This window comes from Eschrichtius robustus, chromosome 21, assembly GCF_028021215.1.
Source record: "Eschrichtius robustus isolate mEscRob2 chromosome 21, mEscRob2.pri, whole genome shotgun sequence".
NCBI lineage: Eukaryota > Metazoa > Chordata > Mammalia > Artiodactyla > Eschrichtiidae > Eschrichtius > Eschrichtius robustus.
This window is the reverse complement of record NC_090844.1, coordinates 35,606,852-35,625,577: the sequence shown is the minus strand read 5'-3', so window position 1 is coordinate 35,625,577 and position 18,726 is coordinate 35,606,852.

The window sequence follows — 18,726 nt, the reverse complement described above, 5'->3', positions numbered from 1 at the left end:
CACGTCAAGAGGGTCCACAGTGGCTGTTGCTGGGAGACCCCACCCATGTTTGTTTTTTCTTTTCTCTTTTTGCTTCTGCTTGTCTCAGTTTTCTTTTGTCCTCCTCTCCCTCCTTTTCTTCTTTAGGAGGGGAGGCCAATGGGCATACTTTATTTTTGGAGTAAGAAGAATAACTGGAAACTTTATTTTTTAAATTAATTTATTATTTTTTGTTGAGATATAATTGACTTACAACACTATATTAGTTTCAGGTGTACAACATAATGATTTGATATTTGTATATATTGCAAAATGGTCACCACAATAAGTCTAGTGCCATCCTCTGGAGACTTTATTTTTAAATATTCTTTCAGAAGCCTATGATTAAACTCAAAGTTTTTTCTTCCTGGGTAGAGAGTAACTCAAAACGTATGGTTCTTAGGATGACCTGAGTTTTTGTTTTTTTTTTTTTTAACTTAAATTTTTTTTTGAAGCTAGCCTACCCAGATAATAGTGCAACTTACTTTATCTGCTGTTCGCTTGAATCTGAAGATTTCTCTCTTTCCATTGCTAACTGAGATTGCTGACATTTTCCCAGCTGGTTTATTGATTCACTGAAAGAGAAATCATCCATCTGTGCTGGGCAATGTGGAGAGAGAAAAAAAAAGTAGAAAATAAGATCCATGATCTTTTATTTTTGTACTTTCAAAGTCTAGTAAAAAGTTAACATTTCCAATTGCATCAAGTTCAGCTGACTTGAAAGTAGCCAAAAATCAAACCCAACTAAGATCAATCTATCTCTGTGTAAATTTCCACTTCCCAGACATTGGTGGAATCTACGTGGCTGATTGTAATTGATCTGTTTTAGTGCATTATGTACAGGTGCATGCTTTGCAAGGCATCCTTATACCAATACAGCCCTGGAACGTTAGATGCATACAGTTGTCCAAAGGTTTGTTTTCTTAATTGAGTTACTTCTGGTAGAATTAGTTTGTCATTTTACACGCAGTTGTTGAAAACAGACTCCATTTAGAAGGATTTGTCCCATGAAGTCATGCTCTTTCCTTTGGCGCTTTCGCCAGTGGGAGTTTTGTTCCTTTGTATGAGTGATTTTGGCCCCAGGAAGCTTTTTCCCACTCTGACTGGTTTCTGAGCAAGCTTGCCTGGGCCTCCTTAGGTTCCAGCTGTAGAGATTTTTGGACCGTCACAAAATCTTTCATATTACTGTGTAAAGGGAACCAAATGCGTAGCACTCTCTGGCTTTAGGCTTATATTTTTCTAGTTCTTTTGTTTGGATTCATTTTTATCCTTATGTCCACTGACGTTATTTTAATGGGCCATGTTCACGGAGATTAATTATACCCTTGACACATCTGTTTTCCCATTTGAAAATTTTCTTTCTGTGACAGGATTGGAAAATAATAGAAAACAGTTCATACAGCTGCCTTAGTTACCAAGACAACAAACCAAAGAAATAACTGGCTTTTCTCTCTTTCTCTGCACTACCTTCCAAATAAAGTAAACTCCATCTGAAAAGCTATGTATCTGTTTGAGATTACTACTTGAGTAGTTACTGAATTAATTTCTTAACAAGAGTCTTATGTGCCCTAATTATAGTCTGAGAACAAAGCAGTTTTTGTTTTATCACTAAGTTTTCTTTTAAATTATTTTAGAAATTACACAGGTAATACATTTATATATGTTCAGTTTAAGAACATAAAACTTTATGGAAGTATATAGGATAAAAAGTGTAAGTCTCAATATCCAGGATACTTATCTTTTGTGTGTGTGTGTGTTTTTTCTTTTTTTTAATGTGGACCACTTTTAACGTCTTTATTGAATTTGTTACAATATTGCTTCTGTTTTATGGTTTGTTTTTTTGGCCCGGAGGCATGTGGGATCTTAATTCCCCCACCAGGGATTGAACCCACACCCCCTGCATTGGAAGACCAAGTCTCAATCACTGGACCACCAGGGAAGTCCCTCTAGGATATTGCTCTTGACTGATATCAACATATCAAAGTGAATATGATTCAGTAAGTTGGCTCAGGGTGAATTTTAGGACAGGAATATATTCAGATTAGTAAAAACCACATGTTAAGTGTGTTAAAAATAAAGACCTTTAAAACCCTTTAAAATTTGTATAAACAATATGTGCTTCTTCTTTGAAATTCAAAACAGACAAGCAAAAAAGAATAAATTACCTACAATTCCACTACTCAGAAGTCACCACCAATAACATTAGTTTTTAATGCTTTTCAAAAGGATTAGTTTTTATTTTAAAGTAATACATGTTCATTAAGTAAAAAATACTTGGTCCCATTAACAATGATAAGAACAATAACAATAAGAACAGCTGCTCTTTATTATTTTTTTGTGTGTGCAGAATGTTTTGTTTTTTTTTTCTTATTATTTATTTTATACATATTAGTGTGTATATGTCAATCCCAATCTCCCAATTCATCACACCACCACCTCCACCCTCGCCACTTTCCCCCCAGCTTCTCTTTATTGAATGTTCGTTGCACACCAGCCTGTGGTCACAGCTTACATGCAGGAAAACACAACCATTTTTTGACTAACATTTGGAATTCTAATTTCTGATCCTTTCTTTCCTTCTGTGTATAGGCATTTTAAAAAGTATGTCGCTATAATTGTACAGTATAAACAGTTTTGAATTCTGTTTTTTCATAAAAATTTTTTCTGTGATGCTCTATATTCTTCAATGTCACTTTTATCATATACTATCAGACAGTCTTTTTAAAGTGTCCTTTTACTGGTTGTCTAATATTTCATTGAATGCATGTATACAATTCGTTTTACCATTTCCATATTGTTGAACACTTATTATTTCTATTTTTTCATAAAATGCTCCTTATGTGTTATTTCTTAGAATAGATTATTTCTTAGAACGGATCTATCAGAAATGAAATTATTGGCTCAAGGTAAGGACTCGTTTTAGAACTCTTGAATATGTTTTCAAATCGCTTTACCAAAAGGCTGTACTTATTCATATTGCCATCATCTTTATATGACAATTCCAGATGTTTCCTATTCTTTTCTAGTTTGATAGAAGCAAAATGATAGACTGTATTTAATTAGTTTCTCTTTGATTATGACTGAGTTTAATCATTTACCCATGTTTAACAGTATTATTTCCTTTCTTATGAATTATCTGTTGTGATGTGGCATTTTATCCGCAAAACTGTATGTCTTTTTAAATCGCAGGAGTAATACAAACTTATTGTAAATTTAAAGCAATATAGAATGCACCTAAAAACAGATACTCCTCCACTTCATCGCATCTGCTTCATTTCACTCCTGTAGGACTGACTGGCAGGTACCTCTCAGAACTTCCGCTGAGGTTTCCGCGTTAAGCTTTTTTCTTTCGTGACGGTGGGTGGGAGGGAAAAGAGTTTGATAATCGTTCTTTGTCATTTGTACTTGCTAGAAATATATGTTTACATACACATTTTGTTTGTTAGCCTTTAACTTTGACCTTGTTCTTGCAGTCAAATTTGCTGACCCTTTCCTTTATGCTTTTCAAAAAAAATTCTTTTCAGCATAAAAAGGTCTTTACGTTTAAAGGCTCAATAAACACTAAGTTCTTTTTTCTACTAGTTTTTATTATGGTTTTTATTTTGGTATATATTCTAAGGCAATGTTCGAAATGGCATTTGGTTTTTCAAGAAATTTATTTTGGTGTATATATTATGAGATGATGATCTAAATGCAATTATCCCCCCAAATTGTGTTTCAGGTGTCCCCAGACCATGGCCTGCATAACCCTGGTCTTCCCCAATGATTTAGCCTCCATTGCCACGTTTTAAATTTTGAAGTATAAGAGGACCTCTTCCTGGTGTTTCCTGTTCTATTGACTTGTATGTCATTTAAGGTTATTTTTAAAAAGAGTTACATAAATATGTGTTATACTTCAATAAGACTAGATTTCTTTTCACACAAAACACAGAAAAGTTTATGTGTGCATCTGTGGGGAAAATCCCCCCCCCCCCCGGAATTTGCCTCATTAAAAAAAAGTACTCTATATCTTCGAAGAAGAATATTAAACACGGATTAATGTTTAAGATTATCCATTTTCTTGTTTTCAGTTTAGAGCCTGAGTTCTGCCCAGGTGATTACCTTTTAGTGATGGGGTGGGGGGCAGGGTGAGAGACAGTGGTGCAGAGCAGGTAATGCTAACCCCATTTTATGGATGAAGAAACTAAGGACTTGCTTGGAGTCTGTTTCATATGCCTGACTAAGTGCTATGATTAAAGAAAGGCGTACGTTCTTTTTCCTCTTATTTTCGTAAATGCCTCTTTTTAAGTATGAGAGTTAGGTCCTCTTGTTGCCTAATTAAGAACCACATCTTTTTCTTTTAAAAATTGGTAAATGCCTAAATTTTGCCATCTAAAGTTTTTAAAAGAATGTGGTGTGATGGAGTATCGAGCAAAATCATGTGAGACCAGGGTTTAACTATACTCAGCTGAACTACTCAGCTGAGTAGATTTTCAAATTTTAGTTTATCAATTAAAAACTTGATTTTAATGTTTCACCTTGATTTCGACTTTGCCTAACTGGGCAGCTGACATCTCAAACTATCTGTTCATTCTATTTTTTTATTGTGGAAATATACACAATATACAATTTACCATTTTAATCATTTTAAATGTTCACTTCAGTGACATTAAGTATATTCACGATGTTCTGCAACCATTACCATATCCATTTGCAGAACTTTTTCATCATCCCAAACATTAAACAGTAATGGGTTCCTCCCTCCCCCTTCTCCTAGTCCTTGGTAACTTCTGTTTTATTTTCTGTCTCTGTGAATTTTCCTATTCTATGAATCTCATATAAGTGGAATCATAAAATATCTGCCCCTTGGTGTCTGACTTACTTCACTTAGCATAATGTTTTCCAGGTTCATCCATGCAGTAACATATATCATAATTTCATTCTTTTCTGGCTGAATAACATACCATTGTATATGTAGACCACAATTTAGTTTATCCATTTATCTGTTGACCGACACAAAAGATGTTTCTGCCTTTGGCTGTTATGAATAATGCTGCAATGAACATTGGGTGTACAGGTATCTGTATCTCTTTGAGTCTCTGCTTTCAATTCTTTTAGGTGTATACCTAGAAGTGGATTTGCTAGATCATATGATAATTCTATGTTTAACTTTTTGAGGAACTGCTAAAATGTTTTCCATCACATCTTCACCATTTGAAATTCCCACCACAATGCACAAGGGTTCCAATTTTTCCATATCCTGGCCAATACTTGCTATTTTCCTTTTTAAAAAAAGTAATAGTCTTCCTATCAGGTGTGAAGTGATAAGACATTGTGATTTTGGTTTGCATTTCCCTAATGACTAATGATGTTGAGCATCTTTTCCTGTGTTTATTGGCCACTGTAGATCTTCCTTGGAGAAATGTCTATTCAAGTCCTTTGCGCATTTGTGAACTGAGTTGCTTGTTTGTTGTTGTTGAGTTGTAGGGGTTCTTTACATATTTGTGATATTAATCTCTTATCAGATATATGATTTGCAAATATTTTCTCCCAATATGTGGATTGTCTTTTTACTCTAAGTTGTGTCCTTCGATGTACAAACTCTTAAATTTTGATGAAATCTAATTTATTTTTTCTTTTGTTGCCTGTGCTTTTGATGTCATATGCAAAAAATTATCATCAGATTTAAAGTCAGGAAGATTTTCTCCTATGTTTTCTTCTAAAAGTTTTATAGTTTTATCTCTTAAGTTTAGTCCTTTGATTGATTTTTTGGTTACCTTTTGATTTAACTTTTGTGTGTGGTATGAGGATATCCAGTTTTCTCAGCACCATTTGTTTAAAAAGCCATTCTTTCCTCCTTGCATGGTCTTGGTACCCTTGTCAAAAATCAATTGACCATACACGTGAGAGTTTTTCTGGGGGGACTCTATGTTCTATTCCGTTTGTTTATATGTCTGTCCTTATGCCAATACCCCACTGTTTTGATTACCGATGTTTTGTAGTTAAGTTTCAAAATCAGAAAGTGTGAGAACTTCCAACTTTGTTCTTTTCTTAAAGATTGTTTTGGCTATCTGGGGTCTGTTGAGATTCCATTCAGATTTTAAGTTGGATTTTTCTATTTTTGTAAAAAACATTATTGGGAGTTTGGTAGGGATTACACTGAATCTGTAGATCACTCTGGATAATATCATCGTCTTAAAAATATTAAGCTTTCCATTCCAGTAACACAGGCTGTCTTTCTATTTATTTATGTTTCTTTCATTTCTTTCAGGAATGTTTTATAGTTTCAGTATACAAATCTTTTGCCTCCTTAGTTATATGTATTCCTAAGTGTTTATTCTTTTTGATGCATTGTAAATGAAACTTTTAAAAATTTCCTTTTCGGATTGTTCATTGCTGGTGTATAGAAAGTGAATTGATTTTTGTGTGTTGATTTTGTATTCTACAACTTTGTTGAATACACTTATTTGTTCTAACAGGTGTGTGTGTGTGTGTGTGTGTGTGTGTAATCTTTAGAGTTTTCTACATAGAAGATCATGTTACCTGCCAACAGATAATCTTACTTCTTCCTTCCAATTTAGACGCCTTTTATTTCTTTTTCTTGACTAATTGCTCTGGTGAGGCCTTCTAGCACTATGTTAAACAGGTGTGGCAAAAGTGGGCATGCTTGTCTTATTCCTTATTGGGGGACAAGCTTTCAGTCTTTCATTATTGAGTGTGATGTTATCTGGGGGTGTTTTGTGTATTGTCTTCACCACATTGAAGAAATTTCCTTCTAGAAATTAGGTTTCTAGAATTAAGTTTCTAGAAATTGGAAACCATTCAAAAGTTCTAAGAAAGCCAAAAGCCTCCAGGGGGATGGAAAAAGTCTCACTGTTTTAGTAGAGTTCTCTAGTCAATGGTATTATTTCAAACCAGAGGTGATGGTACAAATGGGTACAACCCTTTGGTAAGGTGATTTGCTAAATATATTCAAGAGCTCTAAAGCTATTCATAACCTTGAGCCAATAATTTCATTTCTGAGAAATGATCTGAGAAATGGACTTATTTTAAATATGTAAAGAGCTTTATGAAAAAGTAGAAAGAAAAGTTTCTGCATAGTATTGTACAGTCCTGTGACATGATTGGGAAAGTTTAAGTCAGAGCATGGATTTGTCCACAGCTATAGAAAATTAAAGTTTAAAGTTTGCTACCAGGGCAACACAGAGAAATTCAGGGTGCCTTCTCTTCACTCTACATCCACAGCTCTTTTGTGAGGTGAAACATTAAAAAAAAAAAAATCAAATTCAGATATCCCTAGTATTTCAATGTGATACTGTGGTCAACATTGTTTTGGTGGCTAAGTAAGATCTTATATTACGGAACAAAAGGGATTTATTTGGCAAGATAGGACAGTGGAGTATGGGATGAAAAAGTTATTTCCAGTGCAGTGTATCTGTCCTTTGCATCTGGAATGCTCTAGAACAGTGGTTCTGAACCAGGGGGGATTTTGGCCCAAGGGACTTTTGGCAATGTCTGGAGCCATTTTATTGTCCTGACTGGGGGTGGTGGTTGGGGTGCGCTACTGACATCTAGTGGTAGAGGCTGGAGATGCTGCTCAATACACAGCGATGGCTCGCTATATTTTACGTGAATATTATATACAGGGTGATACAAGTAGTGATGCATTGAATGAACACCCACAAGCCCACCACCCAACTTATGAGTTAGAACATTATCCATACTGTAGGCTCCTCCTAAGTTCCATCCCCTTGCTTCTTCCCAAGAAGAGTTCAAGAATTCACCATCTTGAATTTTATCTTTATCATTCCTTCGCCTTTTAAAAATAGTGACGTGCATCCCTAAATTATACACTTTTTAATCTTGCTGTCCTTTTCCTGTGTAAAAACGGTATCGTAATGGAGGTCATCCTTTGTGACTTGCTTTTGACATTCAACCTTATCCATTTTCTCACGTGTCCTTGTAATTCATCCATGGTACTGCTGTATAATACTTGAGTAATTATTCCAAAATTTACCTATTCTCCTACTGATATACATTTGGGTTTGCTATGGGCTGAACTGTGTTCCCCCAAACTCATATGTTGAAGGCCTAACCCCCAGAACTTCAGAATGTGACTGGATTTGGAGATCAGGTCTTTAAAGTGGTGATTAAGTTAAAATGAGGCCCTTAGGATGGGCCCTAATCCAATTTGACTGGTATCCTTATAAGAAGAAGAAATTTAGACACACAAAAAGACACTAGGGGGAATTCCCTGGTGGTCCAGTGGGTAAGACTCCACGCTCCCAGTGCAGGGGCCTGGGTTCGATCCCTGGTCGGGGAACTAGATCCCACATTCATGCCGCAACTAAGAAGTCCGCGTGCTGCAACTAAATATCCCACATGCTGCAACGAAGATCCCGCATGCCGCAACTAAGACCCAGAGCAGCCAAAATAAATAAATATTAAAAAAAAAAAAAAGGACGCTAGGGATATACACGGACCGAGGAAAGACCACGTAAAGACACAGCAAGAAGGTAGCCATCCACAAGCCAAGAAGAAAGAGGCCTCGGGAGAAACCAAACCTGATCTCTGACTTCTAGCCTCCAAAACTGTAAGACAATAAATTTTGTTGTTTAAGCCACCCATTGACATCTTTTTATGACAGCCCTAGCAAGTACATATATATGTAATATATACATAATGTATGTGTACTATATATATATATATGGTTGTTTCTAGTCTTTAACATTATGAGCAGTGTTGTTAAAAACCCCCTTGCTCCTATACACATGTATGTGCCAACAGTTGGTATTCTCAGACCTGTTAGTTATTGTTCTTTCTTTTTTTTAATTGAATTTTCTTCTTATCCCATTTTACCTCTTCCACTGGTTTGGAAGTCATATACTTTATTTCTTTTATTTTAGTGGTTACCCTTAGTATTTTACCATACATATTTAATTTAACGTTAATCAGCATTTTTTCTCTCCCAGGGTCATAAAAGAGCTTTAGAACATATGCTTGCAATCACCCTTTCCCAATTTATATGCTGTTATTGTCCAGCATTTCATCTTTTTAAAAAACCCATTTAGATATTATTATTGTATGCAGATAATATCTGCTTTAGGTACACACACATGCGTGCGCACACACACACTTATCAGTTTCATTATTTTTTTGTTCATTCATTCCTCCTTACATCTCACACTTTGTTCCTGAAGCAGGTTTTGTTTTTGTTTTTCTTCCCGTCTGAGGTTCTTTTATGAGTTCTTTTTAGTGGAGATGCACTGGAAACAAAAACTGAAAATTTATTTTCCATCTGAAAGTGTCTTTATTTCAACTTGATTCTTGAAACGTAGTCTTTCTGAGTTCATAATTCGAGATCCACAGTAGTTTGCTCTCGGCATTTTTAAAGTGTTTCTTGGCAGTTCCCTGGCTTCCGTTGCTACTGGTGAGAAGTCAGCCGTCAGTCTAATTGTCATTCTGAGGAGGTCATCTTGTCTCACTGGCTGCTTTAACAGGATGACCTTGCCTCTGCATGTGCCCAGACAGCCCAGTTTAAGATTGCTGCCTTAGGACAGTGATGAAGAATGCCCTCTTTGATGCCAAAAATATGTCCCCGTTTGGACAATAGACAATATGGCAACCACAGCGTTCAAGATCTTCTTTTTCTCTTGCATGGTCTTTAGTTTCACAAACCGTGTCTAGAATTAGATTCACTGTCATTCATCCCCCGCCCCCCACCATGTGCAGGGCACATTATTTACTTTCCTGTCTCTCTTTGCAGCAATCTGTGCTGTTTTTCTAATCTCTCCCCAAGTTTGCCAATTATCTCTCAACTACACCTAATCTGCCTTTTTACCCATACGTTGAGAGTGTCAATTAACATATTTTAAAGATTTGGTTCTTTTAAAAAATTGTTGGCTCATGTTATGTTTTGTTGCCTCCTTATCACTCTTTTACGCATTCCCCCCCCCTTTCATTCATGCTTATTTTGTATTCTGTATCTGGTAACTTCAGTATTCAAGTTCTTGGAGTTCTAAGTTCATTTTTCCTTGTTTCTCGACTTTTGGTCACGGTGGCTTACTTCCTTACATGTTTGGTGAGCTTGCATTGTGAGTTCAGGTTTGGTTGATTTTAATCAGTTGGAATTCTGAGGGCCTAAATCCAGGATGCTTTCTTTAAGAAGAATTTGTTTTATCCTCTGGTGTGCGCCCGATGGTCCCCTCAGAAGACCCAGAGAAATGTGAGACTCTGAGGTTTAGCTCTCAGACCTCGTGGTGAGCTCAAGTATTGTGGATTTTTCTATATCACCTTCAGCTCTACAAGCTTTGCTTCATGTACTTTGGATCTCTGTTGCTAAGCACACACACATTTAGTATTGTTGTCTTCTTGCTGAGTTGACCCCTTTATCGCTGTGTAATGTCCTCTACATTCAGGGTAATATTCCTTGTTCTGAAGCCTACTTTGTCTGATATTTACATAGCTGCTCCAACTTTCTTTTGGTTAGAGTTTACATGGTATATTTTTTCCCACCCTTTTACTTTAAACCTATCTTATGTCTTTATATTTAAAGTTGGTTCTTCAAATGTATGTATACCAAGGGGGAAAGGGACGGGGTGGGAGGAACTGGGAGATTGGGATTGACACACATACACTACTGATACTATGTATAAAATAGACAACTGGTAGGAACATACTGCATGGCACAGGGAACTCTACTTAATGCACTGTGGTGTCCTAAATGGAAGGGAAATCCAAAAGGGAAGGGATACATGTATAGGTATGACTAATTCATTTTGCTGTGCAGTAGAAACTAACACAACATTGTAAAGCAACTATACTCCAATAAACATTAATTAATAAAAAAATAAAGTCGGTTCTTGTACACAGAATATAATTGAGTCTTGCTTTTTAAATTATTATTCTAATCTAACGATTTGTCTTTTACTGATGCTTTTAGAGTTAATTGTATTGTATGAAGTTTATACAAGAAGGGCCTAAAGATTCCCAAACTGAAAAATTTCAGTAGCATTATTGATATAACAATTCATTAATAATTGGATGAATCAAAAGTTACTAAATTAATCTAGAATATAAAAGTTCTAAATGTTGCCTACTACCATTTAGCAGAAATAGCTAAAAACAATTAAGGTTACCTAGATTCCACCAAATACGTTTATTGAATGTTTACTATGTGCTGAATTCTGTATCGGGTGCCACCCGGGCTGAAACAAAGAAAATGTTTTGTTAACTCGTGTGAGTCCAGCCTTCCGCTCTGGAAAGATCAGTGGGAATGGAAGTGGTACAGGTGGTTTCTCAACAGCCTGGAACCTGCTTAGAGCATTCTTTGTGACTGGCTTTTTGATTGCCTGTGGTAATATTTGCCCCGATTCTGCATGTAATTAGAAGTGGGATGTATTTTGAATAACATATTGAAGCGTGACCTGGAAGATCTGAGTCAGCAAACCCATTCCACCCTCTTTCCCATTGCCATGTTCCCGTTAGATGTGACGATGGGACAGCAGCACCCCGGCTCTTGGTGTCACTGAAACAGCCATAGGGGCTTCGAAGCCTGGAAGGCGGACCAGCCACTGACTTGCTCTGAGACTTAGAAGAGATTCAATTCCTAAGCATCAAATGTATAGTAGATGCTAATTCCTAACCCCTGTCTCGTTAAAGAGTTTAGAAACTCCAAGATGATGTGAAACATTATTTTTAAAGATAGAAGGGATCCTGGAAGGTTATTGGTGACTTTCCAAGAAATTTTTATTACGAAAAATTTCAAACTTACTCAAAAGTAGAGAGAATATTGTAATAAATTCCCATATTCTCATTGCCAAAACAGTGTGCCAATCTTACTTTACCTACCGCCCAGGCCAACTTTTTTCTTTGTTTCCCAAAGCATTTTAAAGCAAACCATAGTACCACTTCATTAAATCAATCCATAAATACTTCAGTATGTAAGTAAATCCTTTAAAAATTACATCTATTAATACTTTGTTAGTCCCACTCCCTCCTTATTAGATTAGAAAACTAAGAGGGTTAGTGATTTGTCCAAAACCATGTAATTAGTGGCGGAACCAGAGTTAGAACCTTAGTGTTCTTAATACTTAAGCCTATATTCTTTTCCCATAAAACTTGTTGCCTCTGAAGATTACCTACTTTCCAGCTACAGAGATTTAAAAAAAACCTGCAATTAGATTCTCTACCAGTATCTTACATTGGACTCATCCTGGGAGATATTAAAAATGTAAATTCCTGACCCCCGACCCCAGAGAACCTAATTCCTTGAGGTTTGCTGGAGCCAACTTATACTGGTTCTTGAGAGCCAACTATTAAATTTTAAGGAATCTTATGAGTCAATTACTAAAAATCATTAAAAATTCAATTATATATGCTTACAGTTAAATACAGTATATTAAAAACAAAGGTAACAAATATTCAAAACTCATCACTTCTTGGGCTTTACTACACTCTGCTATGATCTGTGCTCTCGAGGCCGGCTGTGTCTGGCTGGTGGAAATGCTGAGTCACAGTGTGCTGTTGGGTGTCAATTCCCAGCTGCACGCTCAGCTGTGGCTTGAAATCGGCCACGTGGGGCTTGGTAAATACAAACCAGGCTGAGTTTATGGTTTTGTGGATTATCTAGACTTAAGAGAGTAATGGAGAAAATGTTAATAATGCAGATTAAACTTAAAAGTGTGTCATGTCTATGGCCATTACATTTTGAATAGTACAAAGTATGAGAAGATATTCTTCCAGTATTCAAAAAACAATTACAGTTCAGCAAAGAAGTCTCTCACATCATTAATAATTGATGTTTCACTTTTGTTTTACTCATTAATATAAACGAAAATATCAACCCACATTCATGTCAGAACTACACTTAGTCATCAATCGCGACCACAGGTTGGCTATAGATAAAAGAGTTTGGCAAAAAAAAAAAAAAAGCATTTCTGTGGGAATCGATTAGCTGTATGAAATTTACAATAAAAAACATTGTTGGGCTTCCCTGGTGGTGCAGTGGTTGAGAATCTGCCTGCTAATGCAGGGGACACGGGTTCGAGCCCTGGTCTGGGAAGATCCCACATGCCGTGGAGCAACTAGGCCCGTGAGCCACAACTACTGAGCCTGCGCGTCTGGAGCGTGTGCTCCGCAACGGGAGAGGCTGCGATAGTGAGAGGCCCGCGCACCGCGATGAAGAGTGGCCCCCGCTTGCCACCACTAGAGAAAGCCCTCGCACAGAAACGAAGACCCAACGCAGCCAAAAATAAATAAATAAATAAATTTAAAAGAGCTTAAAAAAAAAAACTTGCAAAAAAACCCCCCAAAAACCCAAAAAACGTTGTACCATTAAATGTAAATTATGTACTACACATCCTTTTAATCAGCAAGATATATAATATACTTAGGTATGTATAGAATGCTACATTGTGTTCTTTTTTGTTTTTTGGGAGGGCTAGTTGGTCAACATTTTCTAGCACACCTCTGTGTGAAACTCAGGAGTCTGCATTTCAAACGAGCATCTCAGGTATTCTTATGCCTCCTGAATTTGGAGAATCACTGTTTTAGCCGTTGAACAAAAAGTCAGGATCATTAATCAAGACCGTGAACGTATCCATCACCCACGAGTTCTCTCATGCCCTTTATGGTCCTTCCCTTCTACCCCTCCTGCCCACCCCACACCCAGGCACCACTGACCTGCTTTATGTCACTATAGGTCCTTTTGCATTTTCGTACAGAATGTGCTCTTTTTGCTCTGGCTTCGTTCACTCAGCATACCTGTTCTGAGTTTCATCCATGTTGGGGTCTAAATAGTTTGTTCCTTTTTATTGTGAGTAGTATTCCATTGTATGGATTCAACACAATTTCTGTATTCATTCAACGTTGATGGACATTTGGGTTGTTTCCATTTTTGCCTATTACAAATAACATTGCTAGGAACATCTGTGTGTAAATCTTTGGACATACATTTATTTTTCTTTGGGGTAAATATCTAGGAATGAAATGGCTGGATCACATGGTTGATACGTGTGCTACTTTTTAAGAAACTGCCACACTGTTTTTCAAAGTGACACCGGCCACTTGTTTCCCTTTTTTTGTGGTGAAAAAAGCATGGGTGGTTTCTGACATTGGCTCAAGATTTTCACGTGAGCACCCTAAGCAAGCCAGGAATGCAATTACACAACAATGCATATGCTTTAAATAATTATGTAGCCTTGAGTTAGTGGCAGTGGGAAGAAACTAGCTTATAGGAATGAACATTGCATGGGGTTAGAGTCGCTCATTTAATTCACTTCAATGGCTGATGATACATTTGTTTGAATTTATTTTCCATTTTTCTGTAGTTCTTATTTGCCCTTCCCTTTCCTTCTGTGATTTTTCTGAACCAGACAACATCTTAGGCGGTATATTAAAAGGTTTAAAATTTTGGATCGTAACTCACTTCAGTAAACATTATGCTATACATTATTTGATTTCAGAATTTTAGCTGAAGGCAACTAATTACTATTTAGCACATATACACTGACAACATACTCAAAAGAGATAGGTGTGTGTGTGTACGTGTGTGTGTGTGTGTGTGTGGTGTATTTATTTTCCCACTCCAGAATGTCATCTATTTCCAGAGTAGTGAGACCGATTCTGTTTTACTCAGGCTAACGGGGGCTGGAGCTCTGATTCATTTCAGTGATACGTTAGTCTCCTTTTATAGATTGTTACTCCAAGAAGCTGCCTGGCTGGCCTCTCAGTTTATCTGGCTCTGAAGGGCCCCCTTGAAGAAAGACAACCTGGAAGCTAAGACTAGGTATGCAGTTATGATATAAATAGATTTTGCAAAACCCCATATAAAATAGCACAGTCATAGCTCATCTCCAGTTAATTGTACCTAGAAATTCAGGGCGGCATCAGGGCTTCTGCAAGGAGATGGCCACAGGGAACCCTGACTAGGGAACACTTTCTCGTGTAAGTGTGACGGGTTCTTAAGCACTTCAAAATGCGTTTTTTCCCCCAGTTTTTCTCAGAATGGGTTGCTCAGAGGCAGGACTGGCAGAGCGGACGAGCCCGCCTGCGCTTTACAGAGATGCCCCAGGAAAGAGGCCACACGTGCAAACGGCCGGAAGTCAGTGGACGAGTGCCCAGTTCCCTTCTGATGAGATTCAGCTGCAATGTGGTGTTGTTATTTCTTTTCCCATTTTATTTGTAACACCATATTACTCTAGAAAAAAATAGAACTGTATGTACAGCAATAAGTAACATGTCCCCCCCTTTCCTGGGCATTATTCTCAAATACACTGCAGAAGTTATGTAAAAGTCTACAAAAAGCCGTTTCTCAGTGGGAGAGCAGGCTATCTTCTCTGTCCAATCAAGATAAAAGCTCTATCTGGAGGGAAGCACTGTTTATAGATCCTGGGACTGGTCTTCTTCCAAGATGCTGGTAAAAAAAAAAATTAGGAACGAGAAGTATCTGTTCTGTGAGAAGGAAAAAAACCAAAAAGCCTTCTCTATTTCGTTAGGTAAACACTGTTAGTATGACTCTAGTTGTTGGCTTAATAAATTGAAAATACATAAATGATGTTGATTGTCACCTCAACTGGAGTACAAAACGTGGCATCATGTGACTAAAGAATAAAGGAAATGACGGAAAACCCAGCTCCATTAATTAAAATCTTGTTTAACTTTCCATTGTAATACTTGGCCACACCTCCTAAAAGCTCTGACCATGTACACTTAGACCATGAGAAGAACGTGTTGGAATGCAAGTCAGGTGGGCTAGATCCCAGTTCTGGATTCACCTTGTTCTCAAAGGGGGCACTGGAGAGATTGCTGGTCCCCAGCTTTTCCACTACGAAGAAACTATTTTATAATTTTTGCCCTGCAGACATGATGTTTTGAAAGATTTTATTAGTTATCTAAACTGTTACAGTATCAGGCTAAGACACGAGCCCCCAGAGGTGTGTCCATGGGGAAAGGAAGCTGGTCTGGGTGTGAATCCTGGTCCCATGGCTTACCAGCTATATGATCTCGGGAAAGCTATATACCCTCTTTAAGCCTGTTTCCTCATCAGGTGTGGCAAGTATATAAATGTATTTATGGCTTAGAGCAGTGCCTGCAACATGGTAAAAGCCAAAATCTTAACAATGATAATAATAATAATAGTGATATCATTATTATTATTATTTGAACTAACCAGATAGAAGGGCTGGCCCTCCTGAGAGCTGGCTAGCAGCCCCACCCAGAGTGCCCAGAGGGACACAGCAGACTTTGGTCTGAGTGATGGTGCTGTACCTTTAAGGGAGTGTGGATTGGACTGCAGGAGTTTGGGTGCAGAGGTGGTCCTGTTTTTCGAGGGCAGAGGTCAAAGCTGAGTCTGCTTGGGTTATCAAGGTTGGAGCAGCTTTTCATTAGGGAGTCGTATTGTAGGTGGAGGAAGTGAAATTGGAAAAAACAAACAAACGAATAAACAAAACAGCCGGGAAGGGATCAGGGCCTGGGTCAGACTGCCAGGCTTGAAAGCAGAGGTTGTTCTCAGAGAACTCAGACCTCCGGAAAGGGCAGAGGACGCTGCCCGTGGTGACCGGACGCTCACGGTGGATACAGACTGAGGGCAGCGGGACCAGAGACAGCCCCTGCTCCACAGCGGGGCTGCGGATCCGAATAGCTCAGGACAAACTCAGGGCTCGGACACAGCTGGGTCTTTAGATTCACGGTCTTGAGAGCCTGTAACAAAAATGACTTTTTCCATTTGGAGTCACATTATTTTTCTATTTCATCTCTGATTCATCCAGATTTTAACCAAAGCTTCACCATTATCAAAGGGATAGAATAAATTTACCTTGTGGCTTGAATTACTGATATGGTTGTGATGCTAAACAACAATCAGGATGAGTAAACATACAGGCACTTAAGTTTCTAGGCCAAGATGGACGGCTTGCTGGACCCTCTGTGCACAGTGACCGGGTCACCATCCACATCCCAGAAAGTCCTGGAATGCCGTCAGCAGCAAATCAGCTTGGGTCCATTGTGAAATGTCAGTGTAACCGTGGTGATTTCAGATGATTCTAGTAAAAAAAAAAAACAGGGAAATTTTTGTGCTTAGTTAGCTGATGCTGTCCCATTGTAGACATACATACCTCTTCTGTTGGGTTTTTGAAGTGATGATAATGGCTCATCTACAACTAAAGTGGCTTCTGGAGAAACCCAGTAGATGCTACAGAACTTCACGCTTGTATACCCGCCCCTCACCCCGTGAAGCTCTCTGGCTCCTAAGACGCCTGGTTCCTGTCTTTCTCACACCTTCCAGATTCCTTCATAGAGCCTCTTTTCTTGTTCCATTAACTCTAATGTCCCCTGGGATTGTGCTCTCAGCCACCTTCTTTCATTGTATACACTTTCATCCTCATTTAAATGGTCATATTTCATACGTGGAGGACTCCCCATTCCGTCCATATCCCTGGCTCTGGCCTACCCTGAGCTCCAGCTCTCTAGTTCTTTTTTTTTTCTTCTTTTTTTGGTGGTGCTGCGCAGCATGGGGGATGTTAGTCTCCCACCAGGGATCGAATCCACGCCTCCCCCACCACCCTGCGGTGGAAGCGCAGAGTCTTAACCATTGGACCGCCAGGGAAGTCCCCAGCTCTCTAGTTCTAATGGAAAACCAGACCTGTCCTCTGGGGTCCCACAGATACCGTAAGCTCAGCCATTTTTCACATTGATTTTCCTCTTGGCTAAAACCAACCACAATTCACCCCTCCCTCCCAAGAGCTGGGGGCGTGTTGACCTCCCTCTTAGGGCCTCATTGGGGGGGGCACCAGGGGATGCGCTCTGAACAGCTAAGAGTTCCTCCAGCAAGGAAGGCTGTGATTCGGCAACTATCACTGCTGGCCCACACATACAATTCCCCACTCACGAAAATCCATATCATAAATTCCTTATCTGTCATTCAAAGTCCCCATAGTCTAGACTCAGGCCACTTCTGGACTCTTACCTCTCTCTCTAAACGTCCCCTGTGTTCTGGCACCTTTTCAGGACGTGTGCAGCCCTTCCCATCCCTGCCTCACTGGTCAGGCATTGCTGCTTGGGGCCACCCTCCTATTTTCTCTGCCCATCAAAAGCCTACCTATCTCTCAAGATGTAGCTGGAAAGCCGCTTCTAACACGGAGCAGTCCGTGGACACCTCAGGTGCCTCTCTCTTTTCTCCTTTGGATTCCTATAATACTGTGTTCGGTCTTTCCTACTATATTTTAGGTTCCTTGAGGTTAAGGGCTGTGCTTAGTCATTTTTGTAGTTTCCACAGTGCCTGGCACACACGAACTGCCTAACTTACTGGTATTGGATGAATAATGATTTGTCTAAAACGTTTTGGTTGTGTTTACAAAGAAGCCAAACATGCCTCATGTAGCAAGAGAGGCAATGCTGGCATCTTTGAGTTTGAAAAGCTCCCCTGCAAATGCACGTGTGTGGTTATACAGAGTGAATCCTTTGTGTGCCCAGGTTTTAGATATGTATGAAAAAAGGAAAGGAAATACACTTGTTTCTAAAATTGGCAATGCTTGTTTCCTGCATCACCTTTGCCTTTCTGTGTCTTTTTAATTTGTCAGTGGGCATTTCACTTGTTGCTTCTCCTTTAGGATTAATTATCCTTGGACCTATTGATTATTACTATCCTTGCCTTTCTGGTCGTCCAGCCACTTTCCCTGTTGAGTGTTAATATTTTATACAGTAGCTTTCCTGTTCTAACATCCTTGAGTA